This window comes from Montipora capricornis, chromosome 11 (assembly GCF_036669925.1).
Source record: "Montipora capricornis isolate CH-2021 chromosome 11, ASM3666992v2, whole genome shotgun sequence".
Lineage (NCBI taxonomy): Eukaryota > Metazoa > Cnidaria > Anthozoa > Scleractinia > Acroporidae > Montipora > Montipora capricornis.
The window spans coordinates 31669415-31676914 of record NC_090893.1 but is presented as its reverse complement, the minus strand read 5'-3'; the positions used below and the strand labels follow the sequence as shown (position 1 = coordinate 31676914).

The window sequence follows — 7500 nt, the reverse complement described above, 5'->3', positions numbered from 1 at the left end:
CCTTTCATATGGATATGAAACTCCTCAAAGAAAACTTCTTGTTCATGCACACCACGAAATGAAAACCGTCAATGACAATTGCGTAGGGAAACGTACTCGTGTGTAGGCGAGCTTTATTATTTGACGGGTTTTGAATGTATCTCAGTCTCTCGATAAATAACTCCTATAAGGAAAAGGTTGAACTTTCCTAACTGTAAATCCTTTAAGACTAGACATATCACAAATTTAGTTGCTAGGAGAGCATTTTAATCACAAACGAAACGTGAAGAACAAGAAGCCACGCATACTTGATCAAAGTGTGCAAATTAATGACGCGGACCAAGATAAAATACTGTTATCCAAATAGTTGAATTGAATTCTCTATTGGTTTAAAATAACTGGTTATTAATTCCGGCGAGGTTTAGGGTTGTGAAGGGAAAGTAAATATATGAGGCTCTTGTCTTGCTTAGCATTAAGTGAGACTTCAAAGCGAGGAGACATTCCGTAATCGGAATACTTATGGCTGAATTGTTCAATGTTATCTTACTCGTCTTTTGCTTCACGACAACCTCCATTCGGAATCTAACCGGATAAGAAAAGTGAAACTTAGTCTACTCATATGTGATTTACTTACTTACTTTCTCGAAGTAGAAGCAGAAATAGAAAGCGGGATAGTTCGATCAAGCAATAAACAATTAACTAGACCCAGTAGTAAGGGAACTAGACGCTACGTGAGCGTAATCTGGGTTACCTGTGGTACATGATACACAAAAACAGAGGGCACTGAGTTGGGTGATATTGAAGGGGCGGCAAATGGATTTTCCCAGGAGTAATTCTGGATGGGCCAACCCCGAAAATAACACAACAAAAAAGCCTAGGAATCCAATAGGTACTCCTGGTAACTCCTACAATAGAAGAAGCAGACGTGTGGATCGAGCTCGTATGCGCAATTATTTAATCATTCCCAGAACTGCTCAGTCAGGAAACGAAACACTTCTTACTCTTGTTTCATTTGCTCAGAAACGAAACGTATTTATCTTAACTTCAGGTTAAGATGTCTACACAGTTTGCTTTCGAGTAATTCGAGATTTGTCTTCTTTTCGGCAAAAGTTACGACTATTTTAGTGAAGAGAATGCATGTTTTATCAACTATCATAGTTTTAACTGCGTCTAAAAACCAAACCAGACAAGTAGTCAAAATTTTCCGCCACCGTTTTTTAAAGTCTTTTTGGCCTCCCGCTCAAATCCAGACGGAAACGAAGTTGATTAGGGAACGGCTGTGTGATCTTCTTACGACTACAAAACTCCAGCGATAAAATTCAAACACGCTTTATTCTGCATTCAACTGCCTATGACGGCGCGAACTCAACCCATGCGGTGAAAGCGAAAAGCGGTTAAGACTAGAAAACAAACAGATACAAAAATTACTTAGTAAAATGAACTAATCGTAAACAGAAACTCGACGAAAAGATACACTTACATTTGTTAGGAGCTGGTAACTGAATATTGACTCCTTGAAGCGAAGAAAGTAGCAAACTGCAGAAAGCGAAACTACAAGAACTACTCACAAGCGAAAATGACTGATCGAGAACCCTAGAAATGACTAAATTAAGCCTTAAATACCTCTAAGAGAACGAATAAATTAAGCACTAAATTCCTAATTAAAAGACTGACAACTGCATTCCTAAGAGAGGAATGCAACCCCGCTAATGAGTAGGCGTTTGGATCTAACTCGCTGCACTTTGTGAAATAGCGCGCTATATTTGGAAAAACTGACTTTTTTATGTGAAGGAATATATGTTCGTAATCTACAATTTTAAGCTTTCAGAAAATATATACTTTACCGGGATTTTGCGTCAAACGTCCGACCGTAAAGCGGCGCCAAACAATGACGGTCATCTGGGGTACACTGATACCTTAAAACTCTACCACTACGACAGACATTAGGTCTTACTAAAGCTAAACTTGGTTGAAAGCCTGTCATTAAAAGGCAGGTAGAAATATTTCGCAACTCTTGGATGCATAATAGAGTGATACTAAGTTCCTGACTAAAAAATTGTTGCGGCCTAATTTTCTATTTTAATTTTAAAAGAAAGACATCTCAAACGTTATCTCACATGTTTGATTTGAATCTTCTGGCAAAAGCTGTGATGAACTTTCAATCCTCACTGATGTCTGACTTAAACCCTTTGTATCTGAGCGAGATTTTGTACAGCGCACACACTTCCAAACGAACGAACAACTTCTTTCTTGTCAATGAAATGCGAAGGTTCGTTTACACTGTATTCACGTACACTCTGGAAAGGCTAATTAGCAACACACTAATTCAGGAATCAGGGTGGAACTCCTACCACTACTTATACCACAGCCCTTAAGTGTTACTCAAGCTATACACGGGCGAGAGCATGTCATTAAAAGGCCAGCAGAAATATTCCGCAGTTCCTGGAATACATAACAGAGTATAAGCTAATAATAGTAGTTTTTCCAAGATTCATTTTAAAAAATGAGAAATCTTGATGTCATTTCACTTGACTGTATTTGTATTTATGTGATAACAGCGTTAATGAAAAACAAGTTCTACTAGAGAAATAGTTAAGACTGACTGTTTAAGGGCATGGAAGAGAACCTTTCTTGGCCCCAGAATTGATCCCTGTCCACATTATTTCTCCGGGCCTCCATTGTGGGTTTTGTATACAGGGTCTGGGATCAAATCTAAAGGCTTTACCCATTCTAGATACGTCAAATGTAAAAGGCTTTTTACATGTTTGTAAAATTCCAGTTAAAGCAGTGACTTCTTTGGCGTTATCGTTACTGTACTTCCAAAATCTCTGCATTAATTCTGGCGAGCTTCCATGAATGCCCATGAAGGAGTCGCACGCGTTGGTCAACTTTTCAAACATCTTCACTTTCTCTGGTCCTTTAGTGTGATGAAGCCTTTGGTCGTCAAAATGAATTAAATTGTCGCTTTTATTAAAGACGCTGTTAATCCAAATAGGAAGTTGCTGATCCGCGTGTGGATGACAAAGGATTCGCTGAGGGTCTTGAGACAAAAAGCGCACAATGACGTCATTAGTAAATAGCGTCCAAGCCTCGTCCATATAAATGAGACCTGTATCACAGTGATACCGGCCCCAGCTTAATATCTTGGTAGGCCTGTGGCGTAACTCAAATTTGAGCCTCTCAAGGCACAGGAAATAGTCATCATCTAGTCGGAGGAAATACGTGAATTTGTACTTGACCGCAGCCCACATCATTTGGTAGAGATATCGAAGGCCAAACGTTCTGCCGCCAACAACTGGTTGAAATTCTATGTCTTTGTAAATGCTTTTTTCATTTGCAAGGTTCGCTTTATCCTGTTTGGGTATTTGAATGCCGTCAGTGAAAAACTTGCACCGCACCTAAAACAGAGTACGGAATCAATAAAAGCGAAAGTTCGCCTCATGCATAATGCGTTTATAGCCCATCTTTTAGGGCGTAGCCTCTTATTAAACTCTGGCGCGCATTTAAGACGCACCGTCATAAAGTAATTACCATTTATTCCTCATCTTTAGTTGCCATGATTATACTTTAACTATGTCTTCTGTATGGTGTGCTGCTTGCATAAACTATTTCTATTTTTGCGCCCGACTTTTTGTGCCTTTGTCGCATGTCAATATAGTACACCTCTGGTTTGAACACAATTGCATAATCACAAATGCAAAGGAGAAGAAATTGAACCTTCGACGTGCCATTTTGCTATAATTGCGTTGACCGACCATGTGTCACGCTTGCTTGAACTTGGCTTGTTATCGGAAGGCACATTCGAAGTATTTTCCAAAGCTCAGTCTAAAGCTGGACAGAAAGTTGTTATACAGTCGGTCAAGTTCTCTTATATATCATCCAATTCCCGAGCATACTACAGCGTGGGAAAATGCACTTTGGTTTCAAAATCTCTTAAATTACGCAGTGTCCTGAGAATGTTTGATCAAGTCTGCACGTACGCTGGGCGGTCATTATTTGTTTTGAATCGGGAGCTTAGGCAGGCACATTTTTTTAAACGGGCAGGGTACATTTCGCGTGCCAGGACAGTTATGTCGCCCAGATCTTTATACTAGTTAAAACTCATGAAGGAAGAGAGAGAAGTGTTGATCAGGGCTTTGACTGGTAACTGGTACAACTTAAATGCAGTGGTGGACGAACCTTATCGGGTCAAACTTTTAGAGGTACAAGCTCTTAAGCCACCTTATTTTCCAGTCAAGAAATACTAACCTCTCCGTGACATTTCGTCCACCATGTCTGCCTTATTGCATCTCTCCTCTCTTGTCTTGAAGGCGCCGTAGATACAATAATAAGAAGGAAGATGGTTTGTTTTGTCTCGAGCTCTTTCAAATCACTGAATTCCGTTGTTGAAAACATACAATCTTTTCTACTGGGCTTTACATGCGTCAAGTTAGCGAACATGTTCACAAGTGGTTGAAGGTGTGTGAATCTTAGTTGTGGCAGGAGACCACCACTATCATGGGCTCCTGGTTGCGGTGCTTTGATGAACAACCTCTGGAGAGTTCCAGAAACGGAGAGGTCGCTACCAAAATTCAACAGCGCAGACAACGCGAGAGCGGAGAGAAATACCCAAAGGATAGCGCAACTCTGTCTAGTTGAGCAAATTTTCTTTCTGCGAAGTATAAACATTGTTACGCTGGCCAGTCTAGAGACAAGAGAGACAAAAAAAAGCATTTAATAACGCATCGATATCCCGTGTATTTTCAAGGAGGTAGTCAACAAAAGAAGAAACAATCAAGGGTTTTGAGACTGGGTATTTTGAATTTCACAGTAAGCGATCCATAAATTAACTTTCTGTTGAAGAATATTTGTTGCTCTTAACTGCAATAAGGCCATTTGACAGCTATTATCTTAGGGCATCCAAACAAATTTATTTTCAAAACCTCTGTTTTCTGTTTCATGAACAATGAAGGTATTCAAGAATTTTTGGTTCTGACTAGCGTTTCCTCGTCTTTTTTGACCGTCCTCTCTAGACCATAGAAAACGGATATATGAGAACATCCTTATTCACCATTTATATGAACCGCGCCTTCGGCGAATAATTGTTAATTATATTGATCGTTCATTAATTGCTCACCGATTGGTTCGGGAACTTTATGACCATAAACAGTTTTATAAACGCTAGTGGCGGCCATTTTAACAATTCTTTGATTAAGTGGAGACAACAGGCTTAATTGTCTAAGTGAAGGGGTAGTTTCTAAAGAAACTGTGATGCTGCGTCGGTGGGGAAGTAGTATACAAAAATTTGGTTTTATCAACGGAGTTGATAATGTCAATTGGCCACCGTACAGAGATTCTAAAAGCCGACGTTTCGAGCGTTAGTCCTTGGTCAGAGCCAATCGAGGGATTATGGGTTACGTGTAGTTTTTATAGTAGAGTAGGAGCTACGCTATTGGTGGTAACATGGCAACGTGAAAAATAGGAATATATTAGTTAAATGAAAAGCGTTCGTTAATACCGTGAGGATTAAGGGTGCCGATTTGAAGATGATTTTTTTTTCCAGATTCTTGCGGCTTTCCGTCGTACCTAGATGTAGGGAAAGGCCGCAAATAGCCATGTGTTTTTTGGAGTGGTTAGGCAGATTAAAATGGCGAGCGACTTGCTTAGATGCATCCTTGTCATTCTTCTCAACATCGCGAAGGTGTTCGCGGAATCGGTAACGTAGTCGTCTAGCTGTCTCACCATTGTATAATTTATTGCATAACGTACAGGTTATGCAATAAATGACATTTGCGGAGGTACATGTCAACTGATCGGTGATCTTAACAGATCGCTTAGGTCCCGATATCTTGTTAGTGTTAACAATGAAAAGACAAGTTTTGCATCGTGAGCGCGCGCATTTGAAAGTGCCGGGTTGCTCGTTGGTTTTGAGCGCGCTTCTAACTAAAAAGTTGCCTACGTTTTTGTCGCGTTTGAATGAAATAAGTGGAGGTTGTGAAAAGATTCTACCAGTCTCGGGATCATTTTGGAGTAATTTAAAATTACTAAGTGATTATGAGGATGGAAAGTAAGGGTGAATGGAATTCTGTCATTCTTATCTTTTTGTGACGTTTGTAGTGATGACTGTCGATCAAATTGTTGGGCGCGATGATGGCCCGCTTTGACCACAGAGACAGGATAGCCACGTTTTTCGAAGAACTGGCACATCTCCTCTGATTTGCTGGAAAAATCGGAGTCATCACTACATAGACATCGAAGTCTAAGAAATTGAGAATAAGGAATGGAGTTCTTGACATGTGATGGATGTGACGATGAATACAACAAATAACATTGCCCACTGAGGTTGATCACGTAAGATAAACAATGTTTGATAAAATTGAGAATTCTTCAAGTCTACTCCAATTTTAACAACTAGTAGTAATCTCGGATTATTACTGTCGCTTTGGAAGCAAAGGTGAAGCGTAAAGGCAAGGTAATAATCTTATGGGGTCGAAGTTTGAGGATACGAGCATGTACTTCTTGAGATGGTTGCCATAAGCGCCGATTACTATGACTCGTGTGACAGGATTGAAATACTTTTCCTTTTGCGAGAAACAATTTGCCTTACAACGAACGCAAAGCAATCAGAGAGTTGACAAACAACCCTGAAATAAACATCAAAAAGGCGGCCAAAGGAACAAAAACAGTTATTATGAGCTAGCATGATTAAATTAAAGAAGGTCAGAACTAACTTGACGACCTTGACAATTATAGCGGAGCTCCGCGCGCTGATCACCATAATTAAGAAAATATGGCAACCCAAACAAAGGAGACTAATGTCACGCATGCGCATTATCAATGGCAGATTCAATTTTATTTGCATTGTGATTGGTTGAAAACCTTCGAGACAGTCTTAGAACGCGGGAAGAAAAGATGTCTACGCTGTCGCTAGTTGTAGTTTTTATTGCATTCACTTTCAATGCTATCAATGCACTTGTGGTACAAATACCGAAAGAAGATGGACAAAAGCTAGAAAGACCTCGGCAATTCCTTCTACTTGGGAAAGTCCTTTATCTCTGATGAAACGAAACATGCTTAGATCGGCTGTTTTAGAATGATGCGATGTGCTCAGACTTGTCAAAGAATTGCGCGAAGTTGGAAAAATTTTGCCTTATTTGCAACGCGTATGGTCATGATTGAATGTGCAAATCACAATATTGAATAATATTACGTATTAAAGTAACTGGAACCGGCATTAAAATTTTCCGCTGTGGTTTTTTCACGTCGATACCCGCGCTTGAAGTGAATGCAAAACAAATTTGCCAGGTTGCATGACGGGATTTGCTTATGGCGCGTCAGTGGTAAATGAGCTGGTAATCCGTTCGAAGGATGTCACAGCTTAAAATTTATCAATGAATGGAGTTAAGGTAAGTAACAGAAAAACATGACAGAAGAATTTCGTTTGTTCTCTCTTTGAAGCGAATACATTCTATCCGGACGAAAGAGTCATTTTGCAAAATGTCAATCGGTTTATAGCTTTTTCTGTTTAAACCAAACTCTGTC

At 39.7% G+C, this 7500-nt stretch overlaps 1 protein-coding gene across 1 annotated transcript in view; it reads right to left on the bottom strand.

The window, feature by feature from the left end:
• LOC138023390 (uncharacterized) overlaps positions 1 to 7500 on the bottom strand; it is a 15950-nt gene that overhangs the window by 225 nt on the left and 8225 nt on the right. The window lies entirely within an intron of this gene.